This window comes from Ranitomeya variabilis, chromosome 2 (genome assembly GCF_051348905.1).
Source record: "Ranitomeya variabilis isolate aRanVar5 chromosome 2, aRanVar5.hap1, whole genome shotgun sequence".
NCBI lineage: Eukaryota > Metazoa > Chordata > Amphibia > Anura > Dendrobatidae > Ranitomeya > Ranitomeya variabilis.
This window is the reverse complement of record NC_135233.1, coordinates 865,398,542-865,415,616: the sequence shown is the minus strand read 5'-3', so window position 1 is coordinate 865,415,616 and position 17,075 is coordinate 865,398,542. Positions and strand designations below refer to the sequence as shown.

The 17,075-nt window shown below is 41.0% G+C and overlaps 1 protein-coding gene and 1 long non-coding RNA gene across 4 annotated transcripts in view; one reads left to right on the top strand and one right to left on the bottom strand.

Moving 5' to 3' along the window:
* IL1RAP (interleukin 1 receptor accessory protein) overlaps window positions 1-17,075 on the bottom strand; it is a 379,294-nt gene that overhangs the window by 202,710 nt on the left and 159,509 nt on the right. The window lies entirely within an intron of this gene.
* The window catches only part of LOC143808052 (uncharacterized), an 87,363-nt gene continuing 77,288 nt past the window's right edge, over window positions 7,001-17,075 (top strand). Inside the window, exon 1 of the long non-coding RNA XR_013221867.1 lies at window positions 7,001-7,155. This is a non-coding gene — a long non-coding RNA (uncharacterized LOC143808052). The remainder of the gene's footprint in view (window positions 7,156-17,075) is intronic.

Genomic DNA, 17,075 nt, shown 5'->3' with positions numbered 1-17,075 from the left:
GAACTGGATGGACAAATGTCTTATTTCGGCCTTACTATGTTACTATGTTACTAGAACCAAAAAATAAATGTAACTGAAAAATGGAATAGTTTAAAACGTAATCTGGTCCCTCAAAAAACAAGCCGTCATACAGTTATATCAGTGGAAAAATAAAAAAGTTCTAGCTCTCAGAATAAAGTGATGGAAAAATAATTATTTATTTCTATAAAAGTTTTTCTTGTGTAAAAGCGCAAAGCATAAAAAACTATACAAAGTGCGGCATTGCTGTAATTGTGCTGACCCAAATTGGTAAAGCTGCCTTATTAATTTTATCACATGCGAAACATAAAAAAAAGCAAATCCTGAATTGCTGGCTCTTGTTCACTCTGCTTCCCTAAAATCAGAGCAAAAAGCGATCAATAAACGTCATGTGTCCAAAAATGGTACCAATAAAAATGTCAACTCGTCTTCCAAAAACAAGCCGTCACAACCATGTCGACCGAAATATAGAAAAATTATAAATCTCAAAATGGCAATGCAAAAACTAGTTTTAGTGTGTGACAATAGCCAAACAGAAAAAACAGATATATGGTAAATCTGGTATCGTTGTAATTGCACCAACCTTAAGAATAAAGTCGTCTAATTACTTATATTGCACGAGGAACGGTGTAAAAAATAAATAAAAAACAATTCACCTGCTGTTTTGCTCATTGTACCTCCCAAAGATAGCAGTAAGGCTCAGCGAATATTTATCCTGCGGTCTGCGATAAGCATTTACACGGGGGTTTCTGTGTAAATCTCTGAAATAGTGATTCAGACAGAACTCACGGTGGAAGATTCCCTATAATGAAGCAGATGGAGGCACTGGTCCTCCATTCAGCTCTTTGAGCACTTAGGGGGCTCTATATGGAGTCCACAAACTATTCTAGGAAAATCTGCGGTAAGCAGGGAAATAGAGATCTGTCCCTCCAGAGTCTTGCCGTATGGCTAACAGTACAGCCATATACAGGGTATTTCTACATTTAGCAGAACTTGTGGGACACATTTTGGTGCCATTTTCACACATTTCCCAGTAAGAAAATGTAAAATATGGGGCTAAAACAAAATTTTATGGTTTTTTTTTTGCTTCACTGCCCAATAATAATAATAATAATAATAATCTTTATTTTTATATAGCGCTAACATATTCCGCAGAGCTTTAGTTTGCACACATTATCATCGCTGTCCCCGTTGGGGCTCACAATCTAAATTCCCTATCAGTATGTCTTTGGAATGTGGGAGGAAACCGGAGTACCCAGAGGAAACCCACGCAAACACGGAGAGAACATACAAACTCTTTGCAGATGTTGTCCTTAGTGGGGCTTGAACCCAGGACTCCAGCGCTGCAAGGCTGCGGTGTTAACTACTACGCCACCGTGCTGCCCAATGGTATAACACTCTGTGACCAACCTGTGGTGTCAAGATGATCACTGCACCCCTACATGAATTTATTGTGTGACATTAGTCTAGTCACCATATGACAGGCAAAACCAGGTTTTCCAATGTCATCCAGGTGCCTTTGTCACAATACTAAAGTGAAGTAATTTTGCTTTTGCTCACATTAGATCACCCATAATCTTTGCACAGTCGGTTCACAGCTTGTGAGATCACGTGGTTTACCAATACGGTACTGTAGTTGCCGTATGCCTTTAGGTTCACCTCCTTACGTACATATTCATTGCTGCAAACATTGAAATGTCAGGAGGGTGAGAAAAAACCTCCATACAAACAATTCCTTCCTGATATATAGGCATATGGAAATGTACTTGTTATCAATTTAAACCACTGCGTTTCATTGATTTCTTTCTAGACATGATTATACTTCTAAATCTTGTCAAGCAATACGTCTCATTTTGTTTCTTTATTTCAACTCCCCGCCATTTGCGCACACATCACTGTAAGTCTACATCGTTATGCAGAAATGATTGCAGAATTCTCCATTTCTATGAAAAATATCCACAAATGAAGTAAGAAAAAAAAAGAATCAACTTGAGGCAGCACAATCACCGTAACAAATAAAGAGAATTGCTCTTCGTCCACACTATGATGTGAAGTTTTACATAAGGAAATTCTGCATGCAGATATGCACACAAAGCCGATCCTTTATTCCACTGTCTTTCCAGACAGAAGTGAAACAAGTAATTACTCAGGAGGGCTCCAAGCACAGGCCTTTAATTTGACACATCTAAGGCATTTATTCTCAGGGCGCTGCTTCGCGTAAACTGCACATCTCGCAGCTGATAGTCCTCGTGTCAGGGGCTACTGTACATTAGATGAAAACACAGCCGGAACATTTTTAGCTTACATTTATCAAAGGTTTATTTTTCACAACCTGATCAAAACCAAATGTTTGCTCCTTTTTCTGCTGCTGTTCTGAAAGGTTTTCTTGGTAATTAAGAAGTAAGATAAAGAAGCGTGTTCCAAATAATTCGAAGAGCACTTACCAGAGGGGCACCGGAATGGCCCCTAGCAAAGATGGAATGTATGTGCAAATTCAAGCTGTACCCACACCAAGACTACTGAGCTGAAAATCGGCAACAGATTATTTATGAGGCTGCCGGTTCCCAGTTATCGAACTGTGATAACATGCCGGTGATCAGCCACCAAACAAGCAAAACTAATGGTGGGCGATCACACCGTTTAAGACGGCATAAAAATCATTGTTTTCGGCCACGCATCAGTCCGTGTAATTGGTGAGTGTGCCACCAATAACATCATGCTGTATGGGGACAAAATATTCTGTTCTTCACAGATTTAGTCAGACGGTGTAGCTAGGCCAGTAAAGACAACTGGTATATAGTGGATCAGCGCTCGTTAATGGGCCGAGATCTAGATGGCCTGTGCACATGCCTACTATGCGTTATACATAGCAGGCTGGTTTATTAAGCTCATGATGAAGATGATTACCTGGTTTTAGGATGATGATGACTTGGTGTTAGGATGATGATGACTTGATGTTAGGATGATGACGATGATGACCTGGTTGGAGGAGGAGGATGACGGTCTTACATTGACTACTCTGAAGTAACAAAATCATTATTTAGAGGGATTCTCCAGGATTAGAAAAAAAAATTTCCCCCAGTGACGGCCATCTTCATGGATTGTGTCTGAAATTTCAGCTCTGTCTTACTCACTGGAGGAGCTGCAATTCCAAACATAACCCAGACAAGATTTACCCTTTTTACTAATCCTGAACACTCATTATAACTTGCTAAATCTTGTCTAAAAATAGATTATTATTAATAACTAGATGGTGGCCCGATTCTAACGCATCGGGTATTCTAGAATATGAATGTAGTTTATTTATGAAGATTTGAGAATAATGCAATGAATACACAGGATTCAGCCGGCCGGGCGCGACCAATTGGCGAAGCGTGGTTCAAATCCCATGCCAATTCGTGGCCGGACTGCGCCTGTCGCGGATTGTTCGCGGCCGGGTGCGACCAATCAGTGAAGCCAGGGCCAGCTGCAGGTTTTTGAGGGCCCCAGGTGAAAGAGTCTCACAGCCCACGTAGCATATAACACAGCCCAGATAGTATATAGCTCAGCCACGTAGTATATAGCACAGCCACGTAGTATATAACACAGCCACGTAGTATATAACACAGCCACGTAGTATATAACACAGCCACATAGTATATAGCAGCCACGTAGTATATAGCACAGCCACGTAGTATATAGCACAGGCACATAGTATAAAGCACAGCCCACGCAGTATATAGCACAGGCACGTAGTATATAGCACACCCCACATAGTGTAGGGCACAGCGACATAGTATATAACACAGCACAAGCAGTATATAACAGCTCACGCAGTATGTAACACAGCCCACGTAGTATATAGCAATGTGGGCACCATATCCCTGTTAAAAAAAGAATTAAAATAAAAAAATAGTTATATAATCACCTTCCGGAAGCCCCTGGATCCAGCCCAGGCCTTTGGCGATACTCCTAGCGACGCACCGTTCCCAGTAATGCCTTGCGGCAATAACACGTGATGATGTAGCGGTCTCGCATTCTTGGGAACGGAGCGTTGCGAGGATTGGGAAAGGCTGCCGCGGACGCCGGAAGGTGAGAATATAATGATTTTGTTTTTTATTATTATTTTTAACATTATATGTTTTTAGTAAAAATTTAGTCACACAGGGTTAATGGCAGCGTTAACGGACTGCTAAAACTCTATGTGGGTGCTGACTGGAGGGGAGTATGGAGGGGGCACTGACTGGAGGGGAGTAGGGAGGGGACAATTTGTGGCCGGACTGTGCCTGTCGCTGATTGGCCGCGACCAATCAGCGACGCAGAATTTCCGTGACAGACAAAGACAGACAGACGGAAGTGGACCTTAGACGATTATATAGATAGATAATATATATTCATTGGACAACATTTCTACTTCATTTATTTTGGTCGGTGGGGCTTCGGCATGTAATTTGTCATGAAAGCATTAATCTAACAAACTGCCAATTAAGTGTCCACAAAAACATGCCAAACATTATACACTGGTACAATATTTTTTTTTTATAAATCCCAGTTCAAATTCTTCACAATGTTAAGTGTTAAGCTACTGTCCCAATTACAATTAAAATATAGCCCAGTGATCTTTGGGACTTATATTTTTGAGACATGCATTAGAATTCTGGCTTCATGTGCACCAAAAAGTAAACTGTTTACACGCCTTGCACCCACCATCTTTATTATGTGGTTTAGTCACATCTTTGGAAAAATGGGTGTGCGTTTTTGAGAAGGTGAGTGACCTAAATTGTGATACCTTGAATTAAAAGTACATAAAAATTTGGGATAAATTATTAGACCAAAGTCCACCATCTAATAGGTGTTATAAACTTAAACTAGACAGTGTGAACATAGACCAAATTTACCAAACAGCAAGAACCACATTGACAAGCTTGGCATTTTGTAAGTCTGTCTAGTCTAAGTTTATGTTGTCTAAAAGATAAAAATTTTAGTAAATCAGACAAAATATATATATTTGAAATATTCTAATTAATTGACATAAAAGAGATATTCAGGAAATATAAAGAATTAGCTATTAGGGGATCAAGTTATTCTGTGTTAAGCAACACATATATGAAGATCAAGATGACCCTGTTATTTCACAGTCTGAAACTTTCAGATGGACTTAGATACCCGAACACATGTACATCTGACCATCATATAAAGATAGCAGTGATCTCATTACAATGGTATTCAGACAACAAAGCCTCCATTGCAATCAGAAGGACTGGACCTACCCAGTTAGGAAATCTCCACATCTTCTGACATTACTCAATAATACAATGCAGGCAATTTCTTCCAAACGCACTTCATCCAGTGATCAAGTACATATATATTGTATGCATTTTTGAGATCTTTTTCATGTATCAGTAACCAGCATCTACAAACAAAGACCTTTCTATGACTAAGCCTGTTGAGATACCAGCATGCTCATTAGTTTGAAGTATTCTAAGGCCTGCATGTTCAGGTCAATTGCGATTGATTGATTGATTTAATACAAGGAAACACAGAACAGATGAGACATCAACCTAACTGGAAGAAAAAAATAAATCAAATCAATGGAGTAAAGATTGGAGAATGGTTCAATGTCTGATTCGTTGTCACAATGGACAACAGAACAAGCTTTGTGATGTATACTACCTGCAGAAGAGATATAGAGAAGAATTGAGAAACAACTCACAGCCAAACACGCCTAATTAAACACAAACATATGACCTTCATGACATTACAGATGGTGAATATGCCTCCACCATACTCAACCTTTACAGCTATTCAGATGTTACACCATCCATCCTGATAATAGGAAGTATATGAGAAAATGTCAGGGTCATAGGTTTCCTCTTATCAACGGTTCTATAAACAGACCTTGGCTCCCATTTTGCAATCCAACTCCAGCTGTTTGTCCAAGTTCTTCTCAATCTCAGGCGGTGTCTTTCTCGCCTTGGTGTCTGCTAGGCAAGTTCTCCTGATATTATTATTTTGCTCACTCACACACCTCTGCTCTCTTATTTCTGTACACTAAACCTTGCTATTTCCATCATTTTCAGAACATAAAGAAAAACACGGATGCTTGGAAATTAAAAAAGTCAAAGAAACTTGTGATCAATTTAAGAACAAGAGAACTTGAAACAGAGTTAGGGTATGTTCACACGTTGCTCTTTTTCCATGTTATTCTCGCTAACGCCCCCTCCCAAAAAAACTGCGTTCTACCTTACCAGCAAAGTGAATGGGATTCATGACATCTCATCCATATGTTCCTTATTTGTTCCTTGTAGATTTGCAGCTGATTCAAATCTGCAGCATGTCAATTCCTTCAGCATTTTTTACAGTGATTTTCATCCATTCCAATTAATTGGAAAAAAAAAAATTCAGGCAAAAACGCACCAAAAATGTACATATTTTACGCAGCATTTTTCCTGCCTAAACTCAAGTATTTGCAGCAGATTTGTGCTTTGACTACAGTATGGGTATGTGCACACAATGCGTCCCTGTCGTGTTTTTTCACGCAGTTTTGCCACGAAACAAATTTTCAAGTACCAGCAAAGTGAATGTGAAGCTTGGAGTCTCATGTACAGATTCAAATCTGCAAATCTAGCATGTCAAATCTTTCAGCATTTTTGCAGCCGATTTCACCCATACTGATGGGTAGAGAAAAATATGCAACAAAAACACATGTATTTTACACAGCTATTTTCCTGTTAAGAGATGCAGAAATGGTGTAGAAATTTCTGCCGCACATATTGAACTTGTATTCATCTTCTGTAATCTAATCTATAAAGCTGAGTGTGCGTGTGCGTGTGCGCCGGCCACGCCCACTCCACATAGTCCCGCCGACACCACAACCAATCACTAAGCATCTTTCATTTCACCAGAGCTGTTTAAAAGATGAAAGCTGAGCTGTGATTGGTTGCTAGGAGCAACAGTTTTCCTTGTAGACAGTTGTGGTCACTGAGGCCTATTATTCTTATCATTTCTACCGTGCCGACACAGACCACCCTCTGCCACCGACTTCAGGGGGAGCTCAGAATCAGGAACTTCTCTTTGTCTGGCATGAAGCATCTCATTAACTTAAAAATTAAAACACAGATTAAAAAAAGAAACACAAGAAGAATTTCATCAACCCAGGTATCATTTTAATCTGTGTAACAGTGCCAACCTGACAATGTTGGCTCTGTCAGGATGATGTGGGATATTAGGGGTAGTAGTCCGGTGGCTTTGGCTGGATGATGTGGGATATTAGGGGTAGTAGTCCTGTAGCCTTGATGGGATTATGTGGGATATTAGTGGTAGTAGTCTGGTGGCTCTGGTTGACGGGATGATGTGGGATATTAGTGGTAGTAGTCCGGTGGCTCTGGTTGACGGGATGATGTGGGATATTAGTGGTAGTAGTCCGGTGGCTCTGGTTGACGGGATGATGTGGGATATTAGTGGTAGTAGTCCGGTGGCTCTGGCTGATGGGTGATGTGGGATATTAGGGGTAGTAGTCCGGTGGCTCTGGCTGATGGGTGATGTGGGATATTAGGGGTAGTAGTCCGGTAGCCTTGATGGGATTATGTGGGATATTAGGGGTAGTAGTCCAGTGGCTCTGGTTGACGGGATGATGTGGGATATTAGGAGTAGCAGTCTGGTGGCTCTGGCTGACGGGTGATGTTGGATATTAGGGGTAGTAGTCCTGTGGCTCTGGCTGACAGGATAATGTGGGATATTAGGAGTAGCAGTCCGGTGGCTCTGGCTGATGGGTGATGTGGGATATTAGGGGTAGTAGTCCGGTGGCTCTGGCTGACGGGATGATGTGGGATATTAGGGGTAGTAGCCCAGTGGCTCTGCTGAAGGGTGATGTGGGATATTAGAGTGAGTGTGGCTATGCGGCGTGGGTGAGGCTATACACTTAGCTTTATATACATAGATATAATCATTATAATTTGTTAAACTAACTACAGTTTGTTACTATGCCTGGGCAAATTCACCAAAAATGCAGCGTGATAACAAAGTCAGAAGGGTTTTTCTTTTCCTCTTTTTATTTCCCTACCATAACTCCCATCACAGCCATTTTTTTATTTTTCTTCCCTTACTTCCAAGAGCCCTAAAGTTTTTATTTTTCCATCAACTTGTTTATTGCAGGACACCATTAATTTTACTATACACTAGTGATGAGTGAGCATGCTCGATATGGTGTTATCAGAGTATCTTGGGCATGCTCAAGTAATATGTTCAGGTCCACGGGGCTGCATGTTTCGCATTTGTTAGTGACAACCCATGGGGATTGTCTATCAAACAGGCAATCATCAGCGTTTTTTTTTTTATCAAAGAGTGCAAAAGCCACATGGCTTGGTTTGGCACATGGAGAGGTAAGACATATAGAAGTTAGGTTCCATCAATATTAAAAGGTACACCTTGATTTGGTTGGATGGCTTTTGCGCTCTTTGATCAAAAACCACTAACCAAGCACTTTACGTTTGTAACGTTTAGAGCAATATTTGAGTTCATGTATTCATTATTCGCAGTGTGCTTATGCATTATGTATGTACATGTGTGCATATTGGCCACACACCGTATTTATGCGCCTGTACATTAAATTAATACTAACGGTGTGTGTGCACTATTTTTAATTTTTGTTTATTGTTAGCAGCAGATCAGCCTGTGAAAACAGGTGATATGCTGCATGGGGACAAAACGACCATATTAATGATAGATATTCCTCATATGAGATCGTAAACGGATGTCAATCAATGAGTATATAATCTAACTGGCTCTAGAAAATGGGGCAAAATTGAGCCCTTCTAAATGTACTTCAGGCATTGCTATTTTGGACTGATCATTTTTTTCCTTTGTACATTTGTCATGGCTCAGTTTTCAGATTTTATCTGGTGACTTTTTGTGCCTGGTCAGTTTCTCTCTCTCTGCTGAGTTACAGTCCTTTTCGTCTCTATCCAAATGCTGATTTTTTTTCTTTTGTCTTGGTTTTCTTTTCTTGGTTGGCTTCTCTACAAGTGTTTTCAATTTTCCCTTTTGGCTGTATCCTATCACACTTTGTGATGGGCTTTATATGTTCACATTTCACTTACCTCACTTGCTGGCTATACTTCCATATAGACTGGCGTTTAGTGTTCCAGATCCTCAGCTAGGGGTTTACCTTTTCCAGTAAGCTCACTGTTATTTTTCCTGCTGCAAATCATGTGAGTTTTCCTCCCCAGCACCTTTCGCTTCTTCTCCACTTTTGGTGTTCTGGGAGGTTTCACTTTTTCGGTTTGTTTTTTGTTTTGGCTCTTCTTATTTATCCCTTATTTCTCACCCGGGGTTTTCAAGTCTGCCTGCACACTGTCCTCTACCTTTGTTGGATTTGCGTTGCGGCCTCCCCTCTGGCTCCTGAGGAGGTACAAGAAACCCCTCTACTGCCTTTTAGGGAGCCAGGTCTGAGAAGGTGCATTTAGTTCTGTGGCTAGAGCCATTTCCAGTCTGTATACTGACTAGTTGGGTACAGGTGTGGCTTCTCTCTTCTGTTACCCATCTGAGTATGTGAGCACAGTCATACCATTGACATAATAAATGACTTTGTCCCATCTTAGGAAGTTATTACCAATGCACAGGGCAGGTAATAACTTGCTGATTGCTGATAAACTGACTGCTGGGACCACATCAATGCTAAGAAGAGGGCTCTTATATGCCCATTTAGAATGGAGTGTTGCCAAGAGCTCTATTCGATGTTTTTTGGACTGCCAGAGATTGCCCAGTCCAACAGTCCGATTTCTCAGCCAGTGCCATACACAATGAACAGAGCAGTTGCGCGCACGTGTGACCACTCCTCTATACAGATAGGGCACTGCAGAACCCAGTTCCTTGGAAAGTTGGGGGTCACAGCTGTTGGATTACCTATAGATAGGTGATGAAGATTGAATAAGTTTTTGAACTGTCGTTTTTGAAAGATATGAAAAACCCAATTTTACAAAAAAATATTAGATGCTATTTGTACATAATATTTTATACATGATAAAATGGTATATAATTTTGTAGAGTGAAGGGAACTACAATTGGTCTAAATTGTTACAAAAATTGCTACTTTATGTGAATTACCAAAGAACAATGACCAAAAATGAAAAAAATCCTTTTATTTTGTTTTCCCTTTTCTTCTAGTAAAGAAAAAATAGTTTTGAAAAGGGGATATATTAACTCCTGCAGATAGACTATATGCAAAATAGTTGTATCTGTCTCCGAAAGCATTTAAAAAATGGAAATACGTTCTACTTTTATCGGTTTACCTGCGTGAGCTGGAGGGTACGTTTCGGCATTGAGCAGATATATGACATCTTGACTTTGCTTTCCTACAGAGCCAAACCCCAGTTGTTTTATTTTCTTCTTTACTTACTTTAAAATAATTACATAGAAACTACGTAAATCATGAAGCCCAAAGGCAATTACTAAAGATGACAGTCCTGCATTTTTTATTCAAGCCCCCACAGAAGGAGCATATTTAGGCACTTACTGTCATAGCACTTTATTACACACCAACTGAACTACCCACAATGTACACAGTGGAGCATTCAACTAAAATAAAAATACCATTTTGTCCTTGCGATCTTGTTGGAAAAAGAGTAACAAATGCAGAACAATAAAGAAAAGAAATGGCCGTATCTGAAAGTGTTTTTAACATTTTCAAGAGACCTAATTTGACCTAGTCATTTGTTTCTGCAAATGGTGCTTCACCGCCTGCTTATATCTCACCCACAAAAATACCTTACTATGCAAGTTCTCTCTGCACAAAGCTCAAAGACGTTTCCAAATCAAGCCTCCAGTGTATCAATTATGGCTCACAATTATTACTATTATTACCTTTTATGCAGCACTACCATATTAATAGACACTGAGAATGTATTCATTTTATTACTATCCTCACGCCAATTACAGAAACAGGCGTCTACAAAAGTCATATTTTACATGAGCTGCAATCCCGCTGTACGGCAAATGCTAAAATACCTAGCAGTTCTGCAGCCTTGAATTACCGTAATAAAAAAAAAAAACTAGGAACCAAAAATAAAATAGATTAAAGAAAACAATCACAAAACTTTTTATTGCTACAATTCATCTGAAAAGATACAACTTTGTACTGATATGCTTACATCTAAAATTTCCTACTGCAGAATTACTGCTGTGAATTTTGCTACCTGTCCAGAGCCAATCCACAACAAAACCTGCATCCATTATATGCCAATATGTTGTAAATTTTGAAGCAGATTTGCCCCAGATTTCACTCCTTGCACTGAAATCAGCAGAGTTGTGTGCAACCTGTTGTGTGTGACACTGAGTGACTTCACATGGGCAAGCCAGGAGTCAGGGTAGTCAAGGAGTCCGAGGTCAAGAGCCCGGAGCATATGTCTTTCTCAAAAAGAAAAATTATATCCAAGGAAATTTAAATTTGTGTGTAAACATACGGTATATTTCCATTAAAAATTTACCTTTTATGATTCAACAAAAAACATCATCCCAGTGAAAAAAAGTTATTATACCAAAAATATGCGACCTAGTAATATACTAACCTGCAAGATACCCTTCGCTAGGCCTAGATTGCCCCTAACTAGCTGTGGAGGTTGGCACCCTAAAAGAATGATTTTGGCGCCCCCACTCACCGTGGGCTATCCCTCACTGCCCTATTCCAACATTATAAATACGGGTGGGAAAACAATTTATCAATAGTACAGAGATGAAGAAAAATGTTTTCAACTAATCCCTCAATTTTAGTAACGGGCATCTAAACAGGCAGAAAAAATATTAAAAATCATCCAATTTCATGATTATATCTCCATATTAGCAATAATTTGCCACATGATGATTCTGACAGGCTCAGATGCATCTCCTCAATGGGTGACCATCACACATGATTTAAAGGACAAATAGTAGTATCAATTGACCCTCCTTCAAAATCAAACTTGGATAGAAATAAACATTTATAATACCAGCAGCATCAATGTCAAATAGGCAAATCTAGCCCATCAGGTATTCCAATGGGCATGATAAAGCCACTAGGAGTATACTTAGCATGAATCAGATGCCCCCCGACGCGTTTCCCTGTCAGTAACACGGTTCATCAGGAGGTATCACACTGTAGATGCCGGATGCCATGATGGATGATAAGCATATGTCATTAACAGAATAAAGAGACAAAGGCATAGTCAGGTAACGGTCTGAGGTCAGAATACTAGGAGAGTAATGGATCATAGCAAAGGTGTTAGACAAAATGGATGGTCAAAACGAGGTCCATGGTCAAGCAGCAAAAAGATCCACAAAGCTCAAGGCACAGAGAAACAAACCACATAAAGCTCCCACTCCCACAGTTGATTTCATCACACCCAGCTGCTTGCCTATTGCAGACTCAGTCTTCCCAGCCTGGTACAGGGCTACAATTTTGTTTCTGGTGTCCTTCGACAGCTCTTTGGTCTTCACCATAGTGGAGTTTGGAGGGTGACTGAGGTTGTGGACAGGTCTGAAGAAGTTACAGGTCTGTGAGAGCCAGAAATCTTGCATGTTTTAGGTGACCAACTACTTATTTTACACCATAATTTGCAAAACAAATCTTGCAAAATCAGACAAGGTGAGTTTCTGGATTTTCTTTCTCATTTTGACTCTCATAGTTGTGGTCTACCTATGATGTCAATTACAGGCCTCTCTCATCTTTTTAAGTGGGAGAACTTGCACAATTGGTGGCTGACTAAATGCTTTTTTTCCCCACTGTACGAGGCATACCGTAAGCCTGATTTAACCATTCTATTACCTGCATTCCCATAGTAATAGCTCAAAATCCTCCTGGGGTTGACAGATTTCCTTTAACTTCCAGAGGAACAAGCGTAGAGTAGAAGTAGTCTCCTCAACCTGACACGTCAGGCTTGGCTTGTCACTCTCACAAGGAGAAATGTTACCCCTTAGATCAGAGTCTCTGAACTGAAAAGGATCAGATCCACAGTGAAAATCTACTCCGTAGGTCAATTTGCTTAGGAGAATATTCTCCCAGCATGTGGTTGAGAATTTGTAAAATCTACTCTACTCTGCTGCTTTTGCACTATGCTGCGGATTTTGCACCCGACAGACAGAAAATCATATATTCGTAAATGTCTAACATGGGGCAGGAAAATTAGTCAACGAATATAGCATATTAAATCATTTATCCAGTAACACAAAGTAATGGACATAAGGGTTTTCCAGTAACCACAACATAATTTAGCGGTTCCCCAAGTTACTAGAGGTGGAAATCACTGGCCTACACAGAGGACCGATCAGTCACCTCTACAAACCACCAACCTTCAGTATTTTACTAAAGCAACAGATTTATTGTACTAAAACTGGCAGAAACTACAGTTTTCATAGTGTTAATAGACTGTGCTTGACTAATGAGTACTATATCTCCATTGTGCTTTCTTCAGTTAGACATTAATCATAATAATGATAACCATTATTTATAAAGAGCCAGCATGTTACAAAGCACTTTACAATTAGAGAAGACAGTACACATACAAAATAACAAATACTCTGAATCAAACATCTCCAAAAAATAACTAACAGGATGCAAGAACTCCGCCATGAAGTGTCCACAATATAAGAAAGACACGACACAAGAAATACACTGATTTCTGATAGCGCTCCAAGAACCAGCGCTGCACCACTGAAAATTAATTGATGGAAAAAGACAAAAAAAAGTATAAAGCACAAAGTCTTAGTTTCTGAGTACTGTAAAATACAGGTTTTAATACAGTGTAATAATCAGGAATCCAAGATTAAATGGAGACTATCAGTGGATTCACGCTGCCCCTACTACATGCCGCTTGAATCAGATTCTGGATCAGTTATTGCAACTGCTTCAGTACTGGAAATACGACAGGGAAAACAATTATAAAAGCTTTCAAGTGACGAGACAATGTGAATGACTAGTCCAAGAGGCAGGTACCTGGCAGTTTTTCCCCACCCCGTCCCCCTTGACAAATATGCACAATCCCATGGGAAGTGACCTATCAGTGTAGCGAAGGGTGGCGGAGAGCAGCTGCCGGGGAGTTGACTTTTGGATGAATCCATCATAGTCACATCATCTCTGGACAGTTCAAAGTGTGTTTTCCCTGAAATACTGCGGGGATATGGTTTGAATAATGAAGCCGGCCTCTGATTCAAGCGGCAAAAAGTGCCCTCACCCTGCTTCATTCAGTCTGGATTTTCTTTGGGAGATTCAGAAAAACAATACTTTGTAACAAATCTGGAAAATGTTGAAGAGGCTGTGATCACATGGACCACTGGTCCGTGTCTTTTGGAACGCCCAATATTACTCCCATTTTAGCTCTCCATTTCATAAACTACATTACATAAAGTTACTCTAAATAACACATTTCACCCCAGAACTATCTTTAAATAGTGTAGGTATACTATAGACATTATCCAAACCCATATAGGATAATATTATGTCAGATTTTAACAGCAGCCATATCTTCATTAACATAAAATTAGAGATCCTCCAAAATGTTTCTTAGGTCTGACATATTTACAATAAACACCCATTGCAAATATGAATCTGTATGTAACTGGAAGGAATGTTGACAAATTCTATAATGACCCATTTGCATGAGCCAACCGCGACTATTTAACGTCCACCAATCGGCGATCCTTATTGTGCTTGTTCTGCGAGCATACAATTTCATGTTATTTACTCAAACTGTCACATCAAAAATCGAAGGTGAGCTAAGCCCACCAGCATCAGGGGCTTATCTACAGCATTCTGGAATGCTGTAGATAAGCCCCCGATGTAACCTGAAAGATGAGAAAAAGAGGTTATATTATACTCACCCAGGGGGGGTCCCGCTGCGGTCCGGTTCGATAGGCGTCACTGTCCGGTCCGGGGCCTCCCATCTTCTTACGATGACGTCCTCTTCTTGTCTTCACGCTGCGGCTCCAGCACAGGCGTACTTTGTCTGCCCTGTTGAGGGCAGAGCAAAGTACTGCAGCGCGCAGGTGCCGGGAAAGGTCAGAGAGGCCCGGCGCCTGTGCACTGTAGTACTTTGCTCTGCCCTCAACAGGAAAGACAAAGTACGCCTGCGCCGGAGCGTGAATACAAGAAGAGGATGTCATCGTAAGAAGATGGGAGGCCCCGGACCAGACTGCGATGCCCATCGTACCAAGACCGCCCCCCAGGTGAGTATAATTTAACCTCTTTTTCTCATCTTTCAGGATACATCGGGGGCTTATCTACAGAATTACAGAATGCTGTAGATAAGCCCCTGATGCCGGTGGGCTTACCTCACCTTCGATTTTGGGGGTGACAGATTCCCTTAAAGCCAGCTTAAAGGGAAGGTTTCATCAGAAACATTGGCTATTGTATAAATTAGGTTTTTGCGTTAAAATAAAAAAAATAGAAGTCATTGTGAAGAGAGGGGGCGCGAGGTCAGGTTTGACATCACCTTTTGTGATTGGTGGATCCTGTGTTATCAGTTGGGCATAGAAGTGTTACCCGTCATTGTATTCCTGTATCTGATAATAGAGGCTTCCCGAAAAGACAGGAAGGAGGAGTCTAAAAAATGTCAGTAGCCAGTATCAAAAGTGCAAGATTTATTAATTACTAGGACAACCCTCAAAATTGAAGATGAGCTAACCCACCAGCATCAGGGGCTTATCTACAGCATAGATGGGGGGGCGGGCCGGTCCGGGGCCTCCCATCTTCATAGGATGACATCCTCTTCTTATATTCACGCTGCGGCTCTGGTGCAGGCGTACTTGGTCTGCCCTGTTGAGGGCAGAGCAAAGTACTGCAGTGTGCAGGGGCCGGGCTTCTCTGACCTTTCCCGGTGCCTGCGCACTACAGTACTTTGCTCTGCCCTCAACAGGGCAAAGTACGCCTGCTCCAGAGCCGCAGCGTGAATATAAGAAGAGGATGTCATCCTATGAAGATGGGAGGCCCCGGACTGGACCGCGACGCCCATCGGACCGGACTGCCCCCCCAGGTGAGTATAATCTAACCTCTTTTTCTTATCTTTCAGGATACATTGGGGGCTTATCTACAGCATTCCAGAATGCTGTAGATAAGCCCCTGATGCCGCTGGGCTTAGCTCATCTTCGATTTTGGGGGTGACAGGTTCCCTTTAAACTAAATGTTCGGCCCCAATAAATAAAAACAAACCTATACTCACCTCTCATGCCGTCACCGTTCCAGTGGTGTTAGCACTCGCGGTCCTGTGGCTGTAATGCGGTGGAATGACATGTGATGCCCGAAGCCCAATCAGCGCTGTCATCACCGTCTCCACTTTTGCACGAACTGAACATGAAGCGGAAGTCCAGGCTGCAGCTCATCTCAGACTTCCTCCATGTTCATTTCAACAAGAGGCAGGGACAGTGATGCCAAAGCTGATTGGATGCCGGGCATCACGTGTCATTCCACCCCATCACAGCCCCAAGACAGCGAGTGTTGACACTGCTGGAACAGAGCTGGCACAGGAAGTGAGTAAAGATTTGCTTGTTTGTTATTCAATCAGGGACACAAATTTAGTTTAAGAAGGGGTTGCCCTAGCATTGGCTAACCCCTTTCAGATATGAAAGAAAAAGCTATTTGAAAAAAAAAAGTAGAGCAAAAATTAGGTTATTTTATGATGATAGCTTCGCTTTAAAAATCATCACCGCCAATGAACAAGTGTTTTTAGTCAGGCAACTGCCAGCCTGTTTACTCCCCAAATATTTGCCTGCCTAAAAGGGTCTTTCTTTACTTTTTGGGACTATTGACACATACTTACCTTTTTAAAAGTATGATAAACTTATAATAGATGGAACAATAGGACCTGATAATTTTGCAGTCAATCTTCCTTCTCTAGAGGGAATCTGTCAGCAGGTTTTTTGTTATGATCCCAATGGCAGAGGATCTCTGATATTCCAGCAAGATAGAAAAAAATATAAATACTGCTCTAGGGAGGTGGAAACTGGGCTAACCGCATACCTGATCCTGACACAAACAACTAAAAGTAGCCGGTGAACGTGCCTACGTTGGTTCTAGACGTCTCGAGCCAGCCGGAGAACTGACTACCCCTAGAGGG